This window comes from Portunus trituberculatus, chromosome 42 (genome assembly GCF_017591435.1).
Source record: "Portunus trituberculatus isolate SZX2019 chromosome 42, ASM1759143v1, whole genome shotgun sequence".
Lineage (NCBI taxonomy): Eukaryota > Metazoa > Arthropoda > Malacostraca > Decapoda > Portunidae > Portunus > Portunus trituberculatus.
In genome coordinates this window covers 1,727,501-1,752,728 of record NC_059296.1, presented here as the reverse complement: position 1 = coordinate 1,752,728, position 25,228 = coordinate 1,727,501, and the positions used below count along the sequence as shown (strand labels likewise).

Sequence of the window (25,228 nt, the reverse complement as noted above, 5' to 3'; positions counted from 1 at the left end):
ACGGTGAAGATAATCTCATTAAGGGGATGACACTTCATTACTGGTAACAAATCTCTTCTTGACGAATGCGAAAAGCAATTCGAAGATTCTTAAGGCAGCTAAGCACATCAATTATGGGAGAGATGTGTTACGGAGAGAGTGTTCACTTTTACATTAGTGTGCAGTCAACCAACACAACACCCGATACATTACTTTGTTGGATACATCTCGCTGATCAAGTTAAAACTCAGCCATTTTATACATACTGTCATTTAAATGAAAACTATTGCATAATGACAACACGCAAAAGCTGGAGTAACTGGCGTCGTTAAATGAACGTGCTGCTGATAACAACAATAAAACAAAGCAATCATGTCAGTCGAATAAAACATTACAAATAGAAAAGGGACATCAGTCTGACAACCACGGGACAGCTGTCAGCACGGGCCGCCGATACACAGTGAGGACAAATAACTTGAATTTCTAAAGTTTCATTCAAGAGCAGCAACAGCCTTACAACCCTTTCTAAGAAGTGGCGATGAGGGGATGTGGTGTGCGGTGCAGCACAAGGTATGGGACAGCAACGTGAGGTATGATACTGATGGTGAAGGACTGCGCGGTATTGAAAACACACACCCAGTACAAGAACACACCAGTGGTTCCTGATACCAATGACCAATATCGTTCCCGCCTGTCTTTGAAGCGGCCCGTTTTCTTTGACCATTAGAGGGCTGGCCTGAACAACCGGCCGCCTGCTCAATATTTCTGCATATCAATCAAACATTACAAAGGAGCACTATCTGATTACTAACTGGCCAATTAGATCACATATTTGCGCGTATCTTTTTATGTGGGCGAAAATATATAATTGCGCCGCTCACTAATATAATACACGCTTATTGGCGGGGCTACCGGACACATGAATATTCAGGGCGGAGGAGGGGATGGTGGGGCCTCGACCGGTACTGGGGAAAAATATTGGAGTGTGGGAAGTTTCAAGTGTTCTGTAGCTAAACTCAGCAGTAGGGGCCTGGAAAACACACACACAAACACACACACACACACACACACACACACACACACACACACACACACACACACACACACACACACACGTTTCGTTACCCTTTGCATATTTTATTGCACATAGTATTATGACGCGCATTTCTCTCTCTCTCTCTCTCTCTCTCTCTCTCTCTCTCTCTCTCTCTCTCTCTCTCTCTCTCTCTCTCTCTCTCTCTCTGCATAGCTATCCACACTTACACTGACGCGACACCAGTCTAATACTACCACCATCTACTTCACCTCTACTTTCCACCGCCTGCCACTCCTCCCAGCCACGGCGCCGGCGGTAAAACGAAAAACAGAGGAGGAGCAGGATGAGGAGGTGGGCTGCGGTAATCTTGCGGTCTTCACTAATCTCTCAATCATCATTTTGACCCCTGGCAAAGATCCCTCCCAGTTAGCCCTAATCCGCACTGATTCCTGGGCGATCGTGGTTGATTCTGTCCGATTCCCGTGATTCGCTGACGTCTTTATTGCTCGCCTGTAAATACTCCTTAATTGGTATTATCTCACTCGGTAAATGTAATTGTTTCCACGTCACTAACACAAGGGTAGCTCATATTCTTTTAGGTATTAAATGTGCATATCTTTTTGTATCATAAGCGGTTTTACCTGTATTGATGATACTTGAGTCGTGGAGGGCTCTCAGTATCGCTGTCTAGTTACGGTAATCTGTCGGGAATTAATTAACACGTAGCAGTGATCGGCGTGCTAAAGACGGCCCCGTGTTGACTGGCGGTGCGTCCTTGTTGACTCAGGGCTGATGAACGGGAACTTCATGGCAACCCACAAATAAAGAAATACACACACACACACACACACACACACACACACACACACCTGATGGCGGCGTGGAATCAGTGAGCGGCGTGTGTGTGGTTACGGGGGGATGGGGGAGCGAGAGCAGGGCCTGGCGGGAATCAGACGCTCATGGAAGAAGATCACGTTATTTCACGCAGGAAGGAAAAATCTTAGGCTAAAGCTGAGCGGATCCTGCACCTTGACGCGTGTGGCAGGACGGCGGCACTGGCGGTGATGATGCGAACGACGGTGATGATAACTTAACGTGGTGGTGACGATAACTATAATACGGATAATTAATGGTAAGATAACGATGCTTTATTACTACTGTTATCATTATTATTGTTATTACTTATAGACTAATGACTAGAAAAGAACACATGGTATAAATAAAAAAAAAAAAAGAATAGAATGCTTCACATTTATCATTACTGTAAACATACAAGCCATTATCACAGCGACTATTTTTTTTTTTTTTGGCGCATCTCCAAAACCATAAGAACGACACTTAACTGAACAAATACGATAAATTTAACCTAACTTAATAAAAAATAGGTATTCTGGCGTTAATGGCTGCGATACACACACACACACACACACACACACACACACACACACACACACACACACACACACACACACACACACACACACACACACACACACGTCCACAGCAAACACAAAATAAAAGAATGATAAAAGGAGGAATTGGATACACGAGAGAGAGAGAGAGAGAGAGAGAGAGAGAGAGAGAGAGAGAGAGAGAGAGAGAGAGAGAGAGAGAGAGAGAGAGAGAGAGAGAGAGAGAGAGAGAGAGAGAGAGAGAGAGAGAGAGAGAGAGAGAGAGAGGGGAAAAAGGGAAAGGGAGAGGACACAAACCAGGATCAGTGGGAAGCTTGTAATTAAGATCTGTCTCCCTCTGTACTTAATATTATCCTCCCTACTTACTTATCCTCTGGTCCTCCTCTTTCTCCTCATCCTCCTTTTCCTTCCTTCTCCTCCTAATCTTGCTTCTGTGTCAATGGATACAAAGCAGCCTTCTCCTACACTGTCCTTCCTCAAACACTGACAGTCAGAATGAAGTCAAACAGCCTGGGGAGGGACCGAAGTTCTGTTACCGCTTGTGATGTTTGTAATCCTCCTCAACCATAGGGAGCTCAAGGTGACTAACGGTGGTAATGCTCATAATGATGGTGTTGGTGGTCTTGTTACTGTTGCTGTTGTTGTTGTTGATGGTGGTGATGATTAAAGGTGGATTTATCTGTATTCATCTATTTATAATTTTCTTATATTCTTTGTTGTATATTATCTCGTCACTAGTGGCCTTTTTGCGTTTTTCTTTATTCTTCCTTTCTGTTGTTTGGTGGTAATGTTCTTTTTCCTCAATCTCTCATTCATAAAAAAAAAAAAGAAATGTCTGTTGATGAGTGCAATGGTGCTACCCATGCCTCAAATCACTGAAGTGTTCCCATACCATTCACAGATATCTACCGATCGGCCTTACTCTTACAATATGAATGGGGAAGATACAATATCATAAGAACACAAGACAATAAGGGAAGCTGCAAGAAGCCATCACACCTGAACGTGGCAATCCCTGTAAAAATATATTCCTAACAAAATCTACCTATCATCCCCATCCAAAAATGTGTCTAATCTTCTTTTAAAGGTTCCAAATTACTAAGTCCGTTCCATATGTGTGCAATGCGTTGCCCGTGCGCTTCTCAGGTACAAAAGTAATAGGTCTTTGCACACAGGTTTTCAAGTATGTTCCACGCCCTCAGCTGCGGCGTCCCACGGTTCACACCCACATGGCTGTAATCGATCTCGCTCACTGCACACCAACATGAAAAATATTTAATTTGCTGCATTCTTCACAAAGCTTATGTCTTTAAGAAGCAAATTAGCAGTTGCTTCATGCTTGCGTTTAGTTCAAACTTTAAAACTTATAATGACTTGCTGCTTTCCTCGACTTTATTTGAGGAAACTGATTGAATTTTTCAGAAGAGAAATATAAACTACAGCTGTTGCTGCAGCTGTGTGTGTGCGTGCACGTGTGCGTGTGAGCGTGCGCATATTAGTGCGTTAATATTATTTCGAGGGTCTGAACAATCAATGTACTTCCCTATTCAAACAATCGGCGAAATATGATGACCTATAATGAACGCAATCCTCGTTGGGATGAGGACATCATACGATGACCACTGATGTTACCGTTGATCATAGACAGCATGTGGCGCTGCTATTGCTTGGAATTCTTGTCGTGAACTTTACATCTCTAACGGCTAAATTTTGGTAGCGGTAAATACGATGGCATTACCTGAGGTGGCGGTGCGCATAATAGAGCCCAAAATAACAGGGCTGTGCTGAAATAATACCATGTCTGTCTGAAGTCCGAGTGACCCAAAACACTAAAGATGAAACTATTACTCTCTGAGCATGGAACTCAGCATTCCTTGCCTACACTGGCGGTAAATCCTGAAATCAATTGATCGTTAACAGCAGCAATGGACAGAATCAATCCATTAATGCTGTTACCGACTAATTACGTCTGTAAGCTTGTATATTATTTGAATAAGTGAGTGGTTCCCCAGCAGTACTGCTCTCGTACATGTACATGTACATGTACGTAAAAGGTCACAGAATTAGTAACAACAAGGTGGGTAGCTGACACTCTAATGAGGTAACTATACGCTGTACAATCACGCCAGCACGCCTGTCACACTTTTGATCAATGACAGGTACAATCTCATAGTCTCTGTTCACATTCAAGTTTCATTACTGACAATACACTAGAATTAATAATATGAAAATAACATTACGGTCCCGTCAATCTAAAAATCCTTAAGAGTTAGAGACAATTCATTGGTCTAGTACGTATTTGCTGATCTCTAAATTGTTTGTTTTCTACTGCTGAAATAATTCTAAACTCATCTTTCTATATGGGACAAGCGTAACTCAGTAAACCAAAAGGTACGATTTTAAACATTCGAGTGACTTAATATTCCACGGTACCAGTAAAAGGTCTTCGTGAACAAAGCCCAATAATCTTGACATTACGAGTAGATCAGGAAAAGGTCGAACTGTTTGTTTTGTAAATAACGACATAATCTTAGAAGAATACGTCACTAGTATTCTAATTTGGCTGTCATGTGAATTTAACAAGTGCCATCCATTACGTAAAAAAGAAAGTATTTTGTCCTCACACACCAAAGCTAAAATTCTATTTGTGTGTGTGTGTGTGTGTGTGTGTGTGTGTGTGTGTGTGTGTGTGTGTGTGTGTGTGTGTGTGTGTGTGTGTGTGTGTAGCCTTATCTGCCATGTGGAGCGTGGGATCGGGCAGACGTCCATGCGTAGGTTAGAATCCCACCACGTGCCGTCTTGACACTTTGTCATTTGTCGAGTGGTTTAAAGTTACCTATCTGTCACCATGATAACCTGGATCTAGGTGGAGGTGTAATTGCCTTACACCAAAGATGTGCTTCGGTCCTAATATGGGTACCATTATATATGAAATTGCCTGCGCCGTTAATGTGTGGAAGCTAGACAGAGCTTCCCATACTCTTCAAGTATACCTGCAGGCACTATAGAATATAACAAAAAAAAAAAAAAGTGTCTTCACCACTACATCAAAAGCATCCATCAGGCCTCATGCCAGGGAGTACATGTGGGCGCCGCGCCGGAGGTCTGCAAGGCGCTGCATTGCCCTCCAGTTTCCCACACTGCAGTAATTGGCGGATTAGGAGAGAAAAAATTCTGTCTCATTTGACCTTAATTAATGTTTTAGGAATTTACCAGAGACCATCGAGAAGATTGTCTGAGAGTGGTCGTTAGTTGGCCGTGCTGGTAAAATGATAGGATTGAGTCTGCCACCCACGATGAGTGACACACTTTCCATATAAAAGAACATTAAAATCGGATTCTTTGACTTAGTCGTAGTTCCTTTAATGGAGGGTGTGCTGGTGCTGTTGTGCAACACACCTACCTCTCACCGCAGATTCTATCCCACAAGCCATGCGAGGCTCTAACATTACTGTTTGCTTCGATGCCTTCATACAAAACAAGTTTACGGTTTCTTTCTGTACAAAGTAAGTCCAAGCACCAACCGCGTCCAAACCGCACCAACTCAAGTCCACACGCCGGGACTGTTGTTCTCTTTACCGTTTTGGCTTCAGCGTAAGTCTGACTTTGGTTCAGAAACACACATGAAAAGAGGAAAATAGCGCAATAATGGTCTTTACAACATTGCTTGTGTTTGTTGCACACTCGACAGGTGTGTCTCCACCATGTGGATATTTCTTTTTTCATCAAATTTTTGCGAAATGGGCATCTCGCATTTACGCATATAGTCTCTACGTCTATTGCTGGCCGCCACCGCCCTCACCGACTAAGGTCAAAGTTCAACCCTTTTCATTCTACAGCCTTAGTGCACTCCATGAAAATTATTGAAAGAAAACATGAAACTGAGGAAATATGAAGAACAAAAATTTCATGATTAAAGATATCCATTCCATCACCTTAAGCAGGATGGGGGTGCAACAGGGCCGGGCCGGTCGGTGTTCTAAGCGGGGTGCGCGCCCCAACTGTCCCGCTGAGATACTCGTACTATTATCCAGTGTTATATGCAATAACCCGTAATACGTTCCAATCCCATTACGGACCGCGTGTTTCCTGGAGTGAAGGAGAGGCGGTGCTGGGACGGAGGGGAGCCATAACACCCTGCAGAACTAGACTGGGCAACTTTCACCATACTGCCCAGACACCGATTGCAATGAGTTACTGTCAGGGAAGTAATGCTGGGCTCACGCTAAGGCTGCGTACTGTTCATACCTACAAAGAAACAAACTTGTTTTCATTGGAAACTGGATCTTGTTAGTTATCTGTTATAATCGTTCTGTGTCGCTGGTAAGATAGAAGGTGACCAACCTTAGCTAGTGCTGCAGTCAATTAACACGTTCACCTCCAGCTGCCTGGCGAGGGGGCTAAAGGAGATCATCCCCGGCCGAGTCTGTCCTCTGGTGCCAGTGATGACTGGCACGTCTGATATCCCACTGAGTGACCGTACGAGGGGCAGCTTACTGGTCGGACAGGACAGGGAGGGGATGGGCAAGGGAGAGGTAATGGATGGAGATGTTAGGACATGGAAGGACTGGGGGCTAAAGACTTCTCGAAGCAACGCATGTCCAAAAGCCAATTATCGAGGCACGTGCACTTATTTTGAGAGAGTGAAGAGTGTGAGTCTAGCGTGTCGGAGTTGACAATCACAGATTTTAGACACTCGTGATGTCAAGGTCTCAGTCAAAAGACGAAAAAATAAATAGTACCAAGACTTGCATAAAACACCATGATCGGAAGAAGGAGCAAACCTATACGATCGAAGGGCACACACCGTACCACCCACTGGACGCATTCACGCATCCAAAAAATGAGCGGCTCCTTTACTTTATACTCTTGTCGTTGGTTTCCTCAGTAGCTCTGTAATATTACTTTCTCTCTCTCTCTCTCTCTCTCTCTCTCTCTCTCTCTCTCTCTCTCTCTCTCTCTCTTTCTCAGGGCTGTGCAGGATTTTTCAGCATTTATCTCCTAAAAGTCGTCGTGTGTAGGTACCGGTAGTGGGTCGATGCGTTTGCCTCCACACACGGCCCGTGCAGGAGGCAGCGCGGACGGCTTCTTGCTGTAGCCTCAAAGATAAACATATAAACATCATTCACTTAACACATTATGCAAATGGGGGTCAAACAATTAAGTTGTTAAGCAGACACTCCCGAACAGTTGCCACTTTGTTGCAAGTTTGGCCAAGTTACTGCGAGTTGAGCCACAGTTGGCCACTTCCTCCCCACCGTCCCGCCAAGTTTCCGGCTTTTAATGACAACTATTTGTCTGGCCACCCAATAGGTTTCGCTGCTAAGTGATGCTCGAGGAGAGTTGTCGCTGGTAGTCTCATGTTGGTAGGCTGTCCTTCATCCACTAATGTGTTTCTGGCACTCAATTAACTTGCAAGGAAATTATATAAAAGAACGAGGAGAATGATGGAATGTGCATATTGTACTGAACACATGGTCGCGCATCATCACACATTACAACCTGCCACGTCTCTCTTTTTGTCATCACAAGCTTACATTAACTTCCGTAGTTTTACAATTCTCAATAACTTCACTTACGTAACAAGCAACACACACTGTCACTTGGCTCTTTTACTGAAAATGATAGGCGAAGGTATTACGTAACAACAGCCCTCCTTCAATGTTGCCGCAAGCTTGTGCCAATGTAATTTCTTTAATCATGTACAATCTACATAGTGAGTCGGTGTTCATGACTCAGCATTTTCATAGTTTCAATATTTTCCGACCCACGCATCATCCGGCCAACAAACGCTTTCTCTCCCACTGCCTTTCATGTACGAGCCTCCCTTTCTTGCAATTAAATTAACTCACTTTGATTCTTCCACTCAAACAGATCCATATTCCTTCATTCATGTGCAGGTTATTTTCTTTTCCTCCAAGGCCTTATGTATAATCGCCCATGCTGTCTCGCAACTCAAGGCTCACTCACCCTCTGTCCAGGCACACCACCGGCAGATTTGTGCACCTGTCGCCTATCAACACGAACAAAACTGCTTCACGTCCCTGTCACTTTCATATTATTGCACCTCCTATCAGATGTACACCTTTCATTTCTCTCTCTCTCTCTCTCTCTCTCTCTCTCTCTCTCTCTCTCTCTCTCTCTCTCTCTCTCTCTCTCTGAATTCAATACGTCTTTTCTAATAAAGTGAGGAACAACATGTAAATTTGCTGCTCCAGACCATTTGTGATTTAGAAGTCCTCGTCTGAGTGGCGGAGGGCGGTGGTGATGCATGTGAGCGAGCGGTGTTGCCCTCGTGATTTGCCCATTTGATGTGTGTATGATGTGTTTAAAGACCGTCATGGGAGAGCTTTCCTGCTAATGTTAAAAGTCATTCATGTGTAGGAAACGACGGAGTACTGATTCACCGTTTACGTGTCACTGTTATTAAAGCGGAGCGGGTTTAAGCAGTTTTCTCAGCTGTAAAGATTGCATAAAAAGTACCGCCCACATCTCCCAACTACACCCACTCCCCTCTTCCCCTCACAGCTTCCCCATAATTCTACTGCATTTAGCCTTTTTTTTCCTTCATATCACGGTTTAAACAAGAACACACACCTTGACATAGCGGTCTCAAGCTCACTCAACATACTACTGTGCACAACGTTATTTACCTTCCTGTCACTCTACTCTCTCTCTCTCTCTCTCTCTCTCTCTCTCTCTCTCTCTCTCTCTCTCTCTCTTTGCGCACGGTCGCCCTGTCCACCCTGCCTTCCGGACAACAGACATATTACTTGCTACTCCCCTGCACGTGATTATGTCTCCCTTAACTTGTATCACAGTGGGATAATCCTCGTCCGTATGAGTGAAGTAATTATTCTTGTTTATGTGAAGAGACTGACTAAATTAACACACACACCCATCTACTCACCCTAACACAAACACACACACACACACACACACACACACACACACCTGACAAAGGGAACATAGGGTTGTATGCCAATTAGACTACTACTTTTAAAACTAGATCTATTTTTCCTCCTTTTCTTTTATTTTCATTATTAATTTTTCACAACAAACTTGACACTTGGTGTACGCGATCCCCGCAGCCTACCCCGCTCCCTCTGACGATATCACTTGCAGACATATTGTATTTCTGCCTCACGAGCGAAAAGGTGTGATGGGGGAAAAGTGAAGAGGAACTATTACGGATTGGCTCATGTTTCCATAAAGCTGCAGGCATGGGTGAGCGAGGGGCTGAAAGGGCAGTGGAGGAAGAGTGAGAGCGACTGAATATATGAATACCAGTGAGAGCAAGAAACAGCCCCGTCACATATATAGCTTACACACACCCGAGAGAGAGAGAGAGAGAGAGAGAGAGAGAGAGAGAGAGAGAGAGAGAGAGAGAGAGAGAGAGAGAGAGAGAGAGAGAGAGAGAGAGAGAGAGAGAGAGAGAGAGAGAGAGAGAGAGAGAGAGAGAGAGAGAGAGAGAGAGAGAGAGAGAGAGAGAGAGAGAGAGAGAGAGAGAGAGAGAGAGAGAGAGAGAGAGAGAGAGAGAGAGAGAGAGAGAGAGAGAGAGAGAGAATTTTAATTTTGAATTTCATGGTGAGTGACCAGTGTGACAAAACAAAGGTGAATGTCATCCATAGAGTCATTCAGAAAGCAAGCCTCGTCACAGCGGCGTCTGGCGTCTGAGCAGAACACTTCATGGAAACACTTCTGTCGCTGCACACTGACACCTATTACAGCTCAAGATGTCAAGGGCCGCCGGTCTTTCAAAGAACGTCTTACAGAACTCATTTAACTATTAGATTTCTATATCAGTCTAGCATATATATATATATATATATATATATATATATATATATATATATATATATATATATATATATATATATATATATATATATATATATATATATATATATATATATATATATATATATATATATATATATATGTGTGTGTGTGTGTGTGTGTGTGTGTGTGTGTGTGTGTGTGTGTGTGTGTGTGTTACGGCCCGCCCGTAACATGCATTACTACCATCACCTCCTCCGCTTGTTACCTCGTTCGCCACCTCTCCGCCTCCCTTCCACGTCACCGTCTCGTGAACCTTCCACGCCACCGTCTCGTGAACCTTCCACGTCACCGTTTCATGAAGCCCGGCTACTGTCCCGAAGTTGGATTCACGCGGCCCCTTTCGACTCAACCGAAAGTGTTGAGCCAGCTCTTGGTTTTCTGGATTGGCAGTTGAGATCCAAGCCTCAACCAGTGAACACAACGCCTCTTGGTTCTGCCGTGGGATCAACCATCACCCAGCATTTCACCACTGCGACACCGCATAAGTATCACTTCCCTCGTCCGTGTTTTCCACATTGCCTCTATATAGGATTAGGATTATTGTTAGGTATTAAGTTGGGTTCTTTATTGTTGTATTTATTACTGTGTTATATGTATATGTGTATGTCATTTTCCTGTGTTTCATGTTATATATCTGTGTTTCATGTTTCTTGTTATATATGTGTCAATTTCATTATGGGTTATTAAAGTAGCTTTTAAAGTGACCCCTTTTGCATTTCCTCACCAGTTGAACCTGCAGTGTTTTTTTTATTGTTATTGTTCACCGGCTCTCCGATGCCAATCTTACCAGTTTAACCGGTGAACGTAACAATTGGCGACCGTGACAGGACCATTATAACCCATGTTCAGTGTTCCATTTTTCCAGTGACTTTTTTCTGTGATTGCTTGTGTTTCTGTGGTGTTGTGACTCTGATGTGTTTTTTTCTGTGACTTACTCTGCGTGTGGTTTAAATTTACCTTTGTGCGTTCAAGTGGCTCCTTTTGGGTTAAACGTGCTTCGTGACTTTCATTGGTATCGCATAGCAGTGGTAGAGCAGGAAACCAGGTAGAAAGGCGTGTTCACCGATAGCACTTATCTCTAGTTTTTGCACATAGGCAGGTGTGTAATAAGTGTTATCCAAGTGTTGGGATCATCATATGTTCATGCGAACCCTCAATGCCCTCACTTCGCGGATCATTTTTCTCGCTAGTTAGAATCGGCCATTTTAACTAGTCTCTCAGACTAATCCGCCTCCTTATCAATAACAAGTCTCAGTACAATTCGCTCCTCACTCTCAAGTCTCGTAACTAGAGTAATCCGGATCCCTCTTAATGCCGTAACTCTCTAGTTTACCCCTCATTAGTGATTGTACTCATAAGTGTTTACTTAAGTATAATCTAGGTAATTTCCAAGGTTGCCTTTATTATCACTCTGCCAAGTTCCTCACTTAAGTAATTCGCTTATCATTTTTTTTGTTGTGGTTTAACATCTATTTAATATGGCTTCCGCTCAGTTTAACGTTGAAGATTTTTGTGCCGACCCTTCTCTGGAACAACTTAAATATGCTAATATAAAGAAGGACCAATGGAAAGCCATCGCTAAACATTTTGATGTTCCCATCACGTCTCAGATGACTAAAGAGGTCATTAAGAATGTAGTTGTTGAACATCTAGTGCAAGAAGGTCAGTTGCTAGGAAATGCCATAGAAGAGTTAACTCCCATGTCAGCCTCTACGAGGACTATAATACACAGTCCCCAGGAAGAACAGGATAAGAGTAGGATAAGTCAATGGGAAATTGAGAAGCTTAAACTAGAATACCGGATGCATGAAAACAAATGCAACTACAGGCAGAAAAAGAAGCAAAAGAAATGCAACTACAGGCAGAAAGAGAAGAGAGAATTACAGGAAAAGAAAGAAGAGAGAGAATTTCAGTTACAACTTAGAAGGCAGGAGAAAGAGTTAGAAATTCAGGAGTTAGCCCTACGAAATGACGCTAAGTTTAGAGGGAAGAAATAGATATAAAGAAACAGTTAGCAAGCTTTAATCCTGCTACAGCTGCTCCGCTAGTTCCCCCTTTTGATGAATCTGATGTTGACGGGTCATTTCGCGCTTTTGAGAGCATTGCTCATAGGAATAAATGGCCCAAGGATCAGTGGGTGTCTCTCCTTGTCCCTAAGCTAGTAGGAAAAGCTTATAGGGTATACAACGGCCTTAGTGATGAGGTAGAATATGAAGAGATCAAAGGTAACATTCTAGACGCCTACTCTATCACTTCTGATGGATACAGACAGCAGTTTCGAAAGTATGTGAAACCAGAGTCTCACACCTATGTTGAATTCGCTAGTGAGAAACTAAGACAATTTAAGAAATGGTTAGCCGCCCTTAACATTACCACCTTTTCGGAGTTGCTCAATCTAATGGTCCTGGAAGAATGGAAGAACAAGTTACCATTTAATATTCTGAGGCATGTGGAAGAACGGGAGAGAGTGATCTTATGTCTGCCGCTAAAGTGGCTGATGCGTTTGCTTTGTTGATGGGATCCCTGGGTAGTAGAGGTCGTGGTTCACTGTCTAATGTTAGGTCCTCCTTTGGGGAAGGTTTTGGGGCGCGGGTGGTAAGCCAACCGGATTCTCGCCAAATGCATATAATTCCCCCTGGTGTACATACTGTAAGAAGCCAGGTCACACGATCCAGAAATGTAGACACCCAAATTGCAAGGGTTCTCAACGTCAATTTTCTTTTGTGGCCCCTAGACCTAACACATTTGAGAACAAGAAACCAGTGGCCCTAGCTAACCCTGTCAACTCTCCTCTAGAACTTTATGACTCGTACATGTATCAAGGTAAAGTGTCCCTGACTGATGGTAAAGACAAGGCAATAAATATCAAGGTTCTGCGTGATACAGGTGCTGCCCAATCCATCTTAAGGGAAGATGTCATCCCTAACATCAAACAGGCTTTCACTGGGGAGAAGGTGATCCTTACAGGTCTCGAATCACAGCTCTCCTATCCTTGGCTAATATTAGCTTACAGTGCCCGTTCATTTCAGGAGAGGTTGAGGTAGCCATTAAACCTGGTGAACTGCCAGTACCGGGGTACATCTTGTACTGGGTAATGATCTTGCGGGTAACTTGGCTGTTCCAAACTTAATTGTTCTTGATTCTCCCTTAACAGAAAGTCCCACTAAGACCCTGGACGAAACATCCCTCACTTCTTCCCAGTGTGTGCAGTCACCAGGTCTCAGTCCAAGTCCCCTGCCCTTTCATCACCTCCTCCACCAATGATTGCCTCTACTGACAACTTGTATAATGACATCATTTCAAAGGAGAATTTGATTAATGCTCAGGAACAGGATCTCACTTTGGCTAAGATCAGACATGTGGCCAGTGAGACAAAGGATATGTCTAAATTGCCTTGTTTTTATTATCAGGAAGGAGTCCTGATGCGTGCCTACAGACCTCCTGAACTGAAACAACTAGACACCTGGTCAGAAACACATCAAGTTGTCATCCCTTGTCTGTAAGACCAGCCATTATAGAACTAGCTCATGATGGATTGTCAGGTCATCTAGGCATCCAAAAAACCTACAAGAAGGCTCTTCAACATTTTTTTGGCCAGGAATGAAAAAGGATGTGTCACACTATGTAAAAACATGTCACATATGTCAAGTTGTGGGTAAGCCTAACGAACGCCTTGTGCCAGCTCCTCTGACGCCTATTCCAGTTCAGACGGAGCCCTTCGAAAAGATCATACTAGACTGCGTAGGGCCCTTACCCAAAACCAAACGAGGGAATCAGTATTTGTTAACCCTCATGGATCCCACTACCAGGTACCCTGAAGCATTCCCTCTTAAGAACATCACATCAAAGACCATTGTAAAACATCTAATACATTTTTTCACCTCGGTAGGAATTCCAAAACAAATTCAGTCTGACAAGGGTAGCAATTTCACTAGCCATTTTTTCCAACAGATAGTGAATGAGCTAAACATCGACCATGTTACCTCCTCGGCTTACCACCCCAATCCCAAGGCTGTCTGGAGCGGTTTCACCAAACATTAAAATCCATGATGAAGAAGTATTGCTTGGAGCATCAAGGAGACTGGGATGAAAGTATTTCTTTCCTTCTCTTCGCTTTAAGAGAATCTCCTCAAGATTCTTTAGGTTACTCCCTTTTGAATTACTCTATGGTAGACAGATCAGGGGGCCTCTCAAAATATTAAAGGATCAATGGTTTACTCAAAATACTCCTTCAAGCCCCAGTGTGTCTGACTACATCAGTAACCTTAAGAATAAAATCAGTGAAGTCAGATCTTTTGCTAAATCAAACTTCCTCAAATCTCAAACTAAAATGCAACAGAATTCTCTTCCCAAATCTGTCATGAGAAGTTTCAAACCAGGAGACAAGGTTTTACTTTTTCTCCCCACTCCAGGCAATGCTCTTCACAGTAAGTTCATGGGACCTTATGTTGTGGCTCAAAAACTAAGTCCATTAAATTATGTGGTCCACACTCCTGACCGTCGTAAGGATTCCCAACTTGTTCATATTAATCTAATGAAACCTTACCACTCCAGAGAACCAGAGGACGACTTGTCTCGCGCTGTACCTGTATGTCTGATAGGAAAGGAGTCTGGTCCTGTGCCCCCCGAGGAAGAGTCCGACATCGAATTCCTCTTCTTGTCACCTAAAGGACGCCCCTCAAACAGCCAAATCATGTCCAACCTTGATGAGGTGTTTCTTTCCTTAACACCTTCACAACAGTCTGATCTTAAAAGTTATTGCCAGACTCCTACCCATTGCCCTTGATAGAGGACCTTATAGATAGTATAGGAGTAGCCAAATTTGTAACCACTATAGACTTGCTTAAAGGTTACTACCAGATTCCCCTCTCGGACGAGGCCCAAATAATATCCGCCTTCATCACTCCCTTCGGACTATACCAATACCAAGTGATGCCCTTTGCGTGTCTAATGCTCCCGCCACCTTCCAGAGGGCTATAAATTACATAACTCAGGACTTGGAGGGCAACATCTACTTCACCGACCTGTTCCTGGGCGGCACCTTCCTCACCTACGGCACGGAGGTCATCAACTTCCCTGACATGGACCCCGAGAAGCGCATCGATCCCATGACACGCATCTTCCCCAGAGTCACCAAGTGCACCTTCAGGAAGTTCGGCCCTTCGGGAACCATCGAGACCCACGACACCATGTGTGTGCTGGCGGTTAACATCATCAACGAGAAGATCTACATTTTCATCTGGTTCTGGCTGGTCTCTCTCACCACCATCACCGCTGTCTGGCTCGTGTATCGCCTCCTCGTCATCGTCTCCTCCGATGTGCGCTTCAAGCTTCTGCAGGTTCTTCCTTTGCGAGGTGCTGTGTCTGGTGGTGGGGTGGACAACATCATCGCCGACGCCTTATCAAGATCTCCCGTCTCACCTCCTTCATGAGCCCATTACGGAGGTCTTAGGGGGGAGGAAATGTTACGGCCCGCCCGTAACATGCATTACTACCATCACCTCCTCCGCTTGTTACCTCGTTCGCCACCTCTCCGCCTCCCTTCCACGTCACCGTCTCGTGAACCTTCCACGCCACCGTCTCGTGAACCTTCCACGTCACCGTTTCATGAAGCCCGGCTACTGTCCCGAAGTTGGATTCACGCGGCCCTTTCGACTCAACCGAAAGTGTTGAGCCAGCTCTTGGTTTTCTGGATTGGCAGTTGAGATCCAAGCCTCAACCAGTGAACACAACGCCTCTTGGTTCTGCCGTGGGATCAACCATCACCCAGCATTTCACCACTGCGACACCGCATAAGTATCACTTCCCTCGTCCGTGTTTTCCACATTGCCTCTATATAGGATTAGGATTATTGTTAGGTATTAAGTTGGGTTCTTTATTGTTGTATTTATTACTGTGTTATATGTATATGTGTATGTCATTTTCCTGTGTTTCATGTTATATATCTGTGTTTCATGTTTCTTGTTATATATGTGTCAATTTCATTATGGGTTATTAAAGTAGCTTTTTAAAGTGACCCCCTTTTGCATTTCCTCACCAGTTGAACCTGCAGTGTTTTTTTTTATTGTTATTGTTCACCGGCTCTCCGATGCCAATCTTACCAGTTTAACCGGTGAACGTAACAGTGTGTGTGTGTGTGTGTGTGTGTGTGTGTGTGTGTGTAATTCACCTCGGTCGTCTGCTGGTCACCCAGCCAGTCTTCCCCATTACGGAGCGAGCTCAGAGCTCATAGACCGATCTTCGGGTAGGACTGAAACCACATCAGCACACTCCACACACCGGGAAAGCGAGGCCACAACCCCTCCAGTTACATCCCGTACCTATTTACTGCTAGGTGAACAGGGGCCACACATTAAGAGGCTTGCCCATTTGCCTCGCCGCTTACCGCTTATCGGTGTGTGTGTGTGTGTGTGTGTGTGTGTGTGTGTGTGTGTGTGTGTGTGTGTGTATATATATATATATATATATATATATATATATATATATATATATATATATATATATATATATATATATATATATATATATATATATATATATATATATATTACCCGTTTGTGAAATTGCCCATTTCATGAAATGGGCAAACCCAATTCATGAAATGAACCTAACCTAACCTAACCTAACCTAACCCTATCCTAACCTAACCTAACCTAACCTAAACAAAGCTAACCTAACCTAACCCAATTCATGAAATGTGCAATGGAGGCCATTTCATGAAATGGTTAGGTTAGGTTAGGTCAGGTCAGGTCAGGTTAGGTTAGTTAGGTTCATTTCATGAATTGGGTTTGCCCATTTCATGAAATGGGCAATTTCACAAACGGTGTAAAATATATATATATATATATATATATATATATATATATATATATATATATATATATATATATATATATATATATATATATATATATATATATATATATATATATATATATATATATATATATATATATATATATATATATATATATATATATATATATATATATATATATATATATATATATATATATATATATATATATATATATATATATATATATATATATATATATATATATATATATATATATATATATATATATATATATATATATATATATATATATATATATATATATATATATATATATATATATATATATATATATATATATATATATATATATATATATATATATATATATATATATATATATATATATATATATATATATATATATATATATATATATATATATATATATATATATATATATATATATATATATATATATATATATATATATATATATATATATATATATATATATATATATATATATATATATATATATATATACACACACATTTTTTTTTTTAATTGTTCTCCATTAACTTCGTGCAGATAATATAACCTGAGTAAGATTTTGTAGATAAATAACCTCTAATAAACAGCATAACAAAAAGTTATGCATTATGTTACGTAACACGCGCAATAGTATTCGGGCAGAAAACAAAGGCCAGTGTAATAAGACATGACAGACAACTTGAATTAAAAACTCGGGACTGCCGGCTGTACAATCCTGATGAGATTCCAGACAGCGCGGGGGGAGAGCATGTGTTGGAAAAAAAAGTCACACTAAGTAAAGGCAACATGGAGGGAAAAAAATCCTGAATAACCATGGAAGTAAGTGTAGCGTGCAGCAACCACTTAACAGCCACCAGCGTGAAGTCAAGTCGATACAAATAATTTTCTTCCTCATCTCTCAGTCCAGGAAAGAGTGGCGGAAGGAGTGTTACTGTCTTCATCCTCTGCATGATCAGCACATTCCTCGAACGCTGGCATTTTAAGTTCCAATCGCACTTGTTCAGGTGGTAACTTTGAGAAATCCAACTAAAAAGAAAGAACAAACACGTCTGTTTTTTTTTCTTGCAAGTTAGCTGATAGAATGTAAAGCCTATCGGCGAAATGGTTGTTTCTAGCCGGTATTCTGAGGAAACGAGGGTAAGATGTTTGACTTGCCTCAGTAACCTGAGTTTGCTATCTGCCAGGGGTGTGGCGTGTTCCGTGCCGCGGCCAGTGTCGGTGACACGAGGGAAGCAGGAGGTCCAGGTAGTGGTCGTGAAATGAAGCGATGAAAAAACACACAATGTTTTTATAGCAGGTGATCGCAGCGGTGCACCGTGGTGCCTTGACTGGCCATCATTCAGGGATAATTAGAGACTCGCACCTTCACTCATCGACATTGAACACCTACAAAGTCAAAATAATCTCGCCCTACCCTTTCTTTATGGTAGGGAACTCTATCTCTTTCTTCACACACAAAAAGCCTATTGTTCGTGTGCGTGGCACGGCCACAGACTGGCGAGTGACAACAGTGAGGACAAAGACCAAAGTGTTTACCACTCACCCATTCTATCTGCTGCTGCTGCATGGTCGTATCCGACAAATAATATTTCATGTTTAGTTTTGCAGGTCACTCTGCTGCGTTGTCACTGGCAGCTTCGTGTTTCAGTTACAAATACTTGCTTTACAGCAGTGATCGCTCGGGATGCAGCTGGGGACACCTGGTGCCTCTAGGGATGTGCGGTTCCTAGTTGTCCCCGAACCAAAGGAAGGGAAAGGGAGAGGGGGAGAGAGACGTGGTGACGGCAAAACTTTTGCTGAAAATTCTGATGATCTCCATATTTCTGGCGAAGCAAGAATGAGTGCGACTCGGGCAACTCAACACCGGCGCGGCGGCAAAGTTAGCACGGCGGCGGGGGAGGCGCTCCTCGCAGGCGGCAGTGTAACCAATACCCATTAGCGACGCGAGTGATTCCCGTCTGACTTCCTAAACTTTTCCGGCGTTCATTTGACACCTTAAGTTATGGCGCGCACCAAGTTCAAATTTAGTGCCGATAATGGCAGCGATACGGTGACACTTAGAGGTTCCTTATCGACGCTCGCTGTCTGCCTCCTCCTATTTATATTCATCCTTATGTCTAAATATTATATACAATTTATTTACATTTATTGAAACACATGCAAAATATCCCTGTGATTTGTGAAGCAGCTCACCATGGCAAAACTTTTCTCACGGAGAAAGTTATGCCGCACCTGATGCCACGCCGCCACTCCCCTCCCTCCATCACCCCCCAAGTGGTGGCGCTGCATGCCACCTACAGCCCTTCTTTAGGTGAACACACGCACACACACACACACACACACACACACACACACACACACACACACACACACACACACACACACACACACACACACACTCTCTCTCTCTCTCTCTCTCTCTTGATCCACAATAACGATCACAATAAATAATACTTCAGGATGCTGTTTGGTAATATGTAAATATAAATACATAATTTATTACCAAGGGACAATCGTATATTAATACAATCATTGCCTATCAAACAGAACTGGTCAATCCCAGTGAAAAACAGGTGGCGCTGCTCTCCTCCATTCTATATCAGAAATGACAGTATTACTCTATATTTACAGGCCAAAACACAATAAAATAGCTTTTCCATATTTCCTTTCAAGTAAGTATAATAACATTTGTGCTCTTATACTTTCCCTTGAACCAACAACAGCAACAATACTTGGACTGTTTCATACCGAAAACAGAAGAAAAATATTACCAGATTTATAAAATACCTGGAATTTAAAGCTAGAACATTTTTCCATGATCATTCCAAGAACCAAATATCACAACTGTTCTTGTATACTCCCAACACCAAAGACACAATCCTCCTAAGTAAAGATTCATCATTTCTCCACAACCACTCGAAGGAAAATATCACTTTTATTGTGCAAAGATCACCATTACTTTATAAACCTCGAAAGACTACCATTTCATTACCACCTGCTTCTACATGCCCAGAACAGAAGGAGTATCACTAATGTTACGGCAGCACATCCTGATTTCATCAACATCAAGCACACCACCACTGCTTCACTGATTCTCTTACTACCCAGAGAACAGCAAATCGAAGCTGTAAAACACTGTCGCCTCCTCACGCATTTTCATCCAGTTGAACAAAAGCGAGCAGGACAATGTTATGATCGCATATTCTCCAAAACGTTTGGTGTCGCCTCGTCGCCTCACAGCTCACCCCACGCTCCAAACACCCCTCGCGGATTGTTGCCTCATTTTTAGGCCAGATCGATCTTTCTTTCCTGCACAATTTTTCTCTAATGTTTATCTATTTCTATCTATTTCAAGTTCTGGATCATGATGGCCTTCGGATTATATTACTTTTTTTATGGAAGAGGGAAGCTGGCCAATGGCAACAAAAAATACACAAAAAAAAGGCCCACTTGATCGCCAATTTTCTAAAAGGTTAGCAGAGTTAGCTAAAAGTCTGGGACAAATGTCTTGAAACAAGCAAAGGCTATCACTAACATTTTTCTCCTTTTCTTCACTCAGGTAAACATTTGTATGCACGTAATCTCATACAAGTGAATACGAGTGAAGGATAACAAATAATCGAACTTCATAAAACTATAGTCATATTTTTCTACTACCACGGCACCTGGTGGCTCCGAGCAGCTCACAGTTTTTGCTCCCCTAGGCCACGCTGCATCGGGCGGTACTGCCATCACTCCTCGTTAACGCCTCACCAAGTCACGCTAAATCAACACGGACAAGGCCTCGTGGGTGTTCCATAGGCTGCAGCCCCTCCTGCCTCCACCCTCCACCACCTCGCCCGACTTAGCCCAACTCTTGCTCCACACACTAGCCAGCCCACCACATCCTCGCTTCCACCACCCAGGCACGTACCAAACAACCTTCTTTACCTTTACCTGGGACTCTTTGAAACTTTATTCTCAAAAATTATACGTACATACGTCCACGTCCTTCCTGATTACCTTCGAGGGAAAGTACATGACAGAAGTGGTGGTGGTGGTGGCGGACTGATGGTGGCGATTGATTACTGAAATATATGCATTTTTTTCAAATTATTTGAAAAACATTGAGATCAGATGTTAAATTTATTAATGCAATGCACAAATAAATGCGTAATTTTTCATGAACTCCTCACTCTGTTTTGCTAACAGATTTAATTGTTGTCATCGTTTTTGTTGTAGTCATTAATAATAATGTTAATGATTACTTTAATAACAACAACAATAATAATGATGATAATGATGATGATAATAATAATAATAATAATAATAATAATAATAATAATAATAATAATAATAATAATAATAATGATAAAGATAATAATAAGAATAATAATAATAATAATAATAATAATGATAGTAATAATAATAATAATAATAATAATAATATATAATAATATTATTATTATTATTATTATTATTATCATTACTATTATCATTATCAAACTTCTCATAATCACTGTCATCACTACCATTGTAATTCTCACAAATGGACATTTCTCTTATTGAAAATAATATACGAAGCGAAATGTCAGCAGTCACGACATTCATTTTACACTGTAACTCTCAACTTTCTGTTGTTACATTATTTATGCAGTAATTAGGTAAATGAAATAAATACATGCAGAGGTAATGGAGGGATGAGAAACTTTCCTGAGGTGACTTGGAACAGACGGACAGCAGACAGAAAAGCGTGGATGCCTTTGTCCTGCAGTGGAATCCTACACGAACACCCGATAATGTACAAAGAGGTTACAACTTATTCTTTTACCTTTCCAGCATTTAAAGGAACTTACATCTACTGTTCACCTCCCACTCCTCTAGCCACCGCATCCCTTCCTCCTTCATCCTGCTCCTCCTACTCGCACGAGCCACTCCCTCCAACATCCCACCCAAGGCTTCCCATTAATCTTGCCGCCGCCTCGCCCCATAATGAACACCTCAGCTTTACCTGCTCTATTAACACCTGACGTAAGTACAGTGATCCGCGCGGCTGTGGGTGGCGGGTCATATACATCGACGAATTAACGGCGTCACCTTCCCTCCCGCCTTCCTCACCCTGGCCCGGAAGTTTCGTAAATAATAAAAAGGTATCATTTCTTGACAATATACCTTACTTGGTTTAAAAATTCAGTCAGCTTTTTTTTTTTTTTTTTTTTACAGTTAAAACTCCAGAATTAGTCAAGGCTGCTTTAAACTAGACTGAACTAAAAGCTAGGTTAGGTTAGGTTAGGTAAAGTTAGGTTATGTAATACTAGTTACACAGTACTGCATCTGCTCTAACTTGTTTAATCCCTTTAATACTGGAACACATTTTTAGATTGAGATTTGTGTACTAGACCATTTTATTGACATTTGGAAGGGTCTATGGAGGTTAGGAAATTAATGGTCACAGTCTTCACTATTTCAATCTCCCACATAAGTTTCTGGAGCTGTTCAGAATCACAAAATAGTAAGCAGAATGAATATGGAAACGTGTAGTGGTACTCAAGGGTTTAAACAGTTTTGACTAATTTTGGGTTTCAACTACAATATAAAAGTGGATATTTCACGACGTTTCCTTTATAATTTTAGGGGATAAGCGAATGAATGGAATATTATAACACCACAAGAATTAACATTACTGCAACGAAGGAAAAGTAAAGTTCAATGTACAAGTGTGTGGATTAGTGGTAATGTTTCTGGGGATAAGGTGGTAGTAGTAGTAGTAGTAGTAGTAGTAGTAGTAGTAGTAGTAGTAGTAGTAGTAGTAGTAGTAGTAGTGGTGGAAATGGTAATGTTGCTTGTTTTTGTTGGTATAATTCCTACATGCAAAATTAAATGCTTTAGTATTGCTGAAAGTGGTCATAAAATAACTTTATCTTATCTTGTTAAATGCATGTTTCAAACAGTGAAACATGTGCTGGTTATATATTTTGAATGTGTACGTTAATATCACTGCTGGTTGTGATGATGGTAGTGGTTTCCGTTGTTGTTGTTGTTGTTGTTGTTGTTGTTGTTGTTGTTGTTGTTTCTGTTGTTCATCTTTAAGTTTGGACTATGGTTCTTATTATTATGGTTGTGATAATTCTTTGATGGTTTATTATTGATGACACCAGTTGCAAATGTTCAAGTAAATGTGACGTTCTTACGCTTGAATACGTTAATATCGCTGCTTTTTTTTTTTGGTGTGGTGGTGGTGGTGGTGGTGGTGGTGGTGGTGGTGGTGGAGGTGGCGTGATCAAGATTCGCTGTGGGGGAGCAGCGTTTTACGGATAGAGCTTTCTGTAAGTCAACGAAATTTAATCTTACATCATTTTATGCGTGCAAGTGTGCGTGTGCGTCTGATCTTTTATAGACAAGGGTGGTGGTGGAGGCGGTGGTGGTGATCATAGTGGTAGTGGTGGTAGTTGCAAGACCATCTATAGTGACGGCCTATTGTGGTGATCATGTTATTAGTGGCAATGGGATTTGTGTGTTTATGATGAAAGTAGCGGTGGTGCTGGTGGAAATGGTGGTAGTGGCAATAATAATAAGAAAAGTGATGATAATGGTAGTGGTGGTGGTGGTGGTGGAGTGGTGGTGGTGGTGGTGATGGTGGTGGTGATGGCAGTGGTGGTGGTGGTGGTGGTGGTGGTGGTGGTGGCGTGCTGTGGTATTCGTGCCGCCACTCACAGGTGTCAGCGAGAAGGAGGCGCCGGCGTTATTTTGTCATTAGGGGTAATTTTTGTTTTGTTTGTAAGCGCATTTCTGGAGTGTGCTTGCCGCCCCGCTGGTTTGTTCTGCACCAACGCCACACATCGTGGAGGAGGGGAATCTTTCTGCAGGAGTGAATAATATACACGTTTATCCGCTGACGTCGAAGGCGAACAGCAGTTTGATGGCGCCACCGCTGATTGCTATTCCCATGCCTCTCCCTTGTTATTTGAGGCACGAGGGAAGTGTGGGGCCATAAAGAACATGAAGGATGCCCGCAAGTAGGTCTCCTAAATATAGAAATCAAGGAAGGTAAGGGATACGTAACAAAAAATTGCTGTGGGCGATTTAAAGCTCCAGTTGGGATGATTTGTACGCAAATATTTATTCACCACATTGCGTGAATGAAGTGTTTAGTGTCGGTATTTCAACATACACGCTCTCTCTCTCTCTCTCTCTCTCTCTCTCTCTCTCTCTTTCTTTGAGTGACATGTGCCACCAAGACAAGGACACTAGAACACCATAAAAGCAAAGCGGCATGAATAAGAACAAGACTCGCAGAAACCTATACTAACAACAAGTGCATAAATAAGCAGAAGCTGAGTGACTGGAACATATACAGTACCTGTGCTTACTGTGTCACGTCCCGGAGCGAGGGATGATGATAATGGACGGATTCGCGGTTTAAGAATATCCCATGCGATCAATTATCACAAAGAAGTTGGAAGTCACTGCGGAATGACCTAGACAAGGAAGGAATTGAAGACGCAGCAGAAGCATCACCCTTGCCAAGCGAAAAAGAAGGTCCAGTTATTTAGTGGCGCGTCAAGGTTATCCAGAAACAGAAATTAAAAGATTCTGAAAACTTAACGGAAGGTTTCGCAAACTGTTTAGGCGGTGAATGACCCAAGATTTATGCAGGAAACTTCAACTAGCATATGTGTGCCGCTGGTCATCCGTCTTCAATGACATTACGGAGACGAGGGACGGTCACGAGGAAGAGAGAGTAAGAAGGTAAGAAGGGTAAGAAGATAAGAAGGTAGGGATGGCAAGAAGGAGGAGAGGGAAAAAATAATAAAACACGGAAGGAAAAAGAAAAGAAGGCAAGGAAGGATGTGAAGAATGATTAAGCCCAACATCCTGGAAGAACGTTATTAAGAGAAGTGTTTTTAATCTTTTCATCCGCCTCCTTAGCTCAGTGGTAGAGCACTGGTCTCGTAAACCAGGGGTCGTGAGTTCAAACCTCACAGGGGGCAACCCTTGTTTATGCATAATAACACAATGAAATGATGAAAAGACTCCTGAATAATGGTGAGAGGAAGGGAAGGAGGGGTGAGTTAAGAAATATCTAATTCCGGTGATGATATTTTACTCTAACCAGATAATATATTT

At 42.2% G+C, this 25,228-nt stretch overlaps 1 protein-coding gene and 1 non-coding gene across 7 annotated transcripts in view; one reads left to right on the top strand and one right to left on the bottom strand.

The window, feature by feature from the left end:
- LOC123517591 (lachesin-like) overlaps positions 1–25,228 on the bottom strand; it is a 338,020-nt gene that overhangs the window by 226,461 nt on the left and 86,331 nt on the right. The window lies entirely within an intron of this gene.
- On the top strand, positions 25,021–25,092 carry Trnat-cgu. Its single transcript has one exon. It is a non-coding gene; the product is annotated as a tRNA-Thr (tRNA).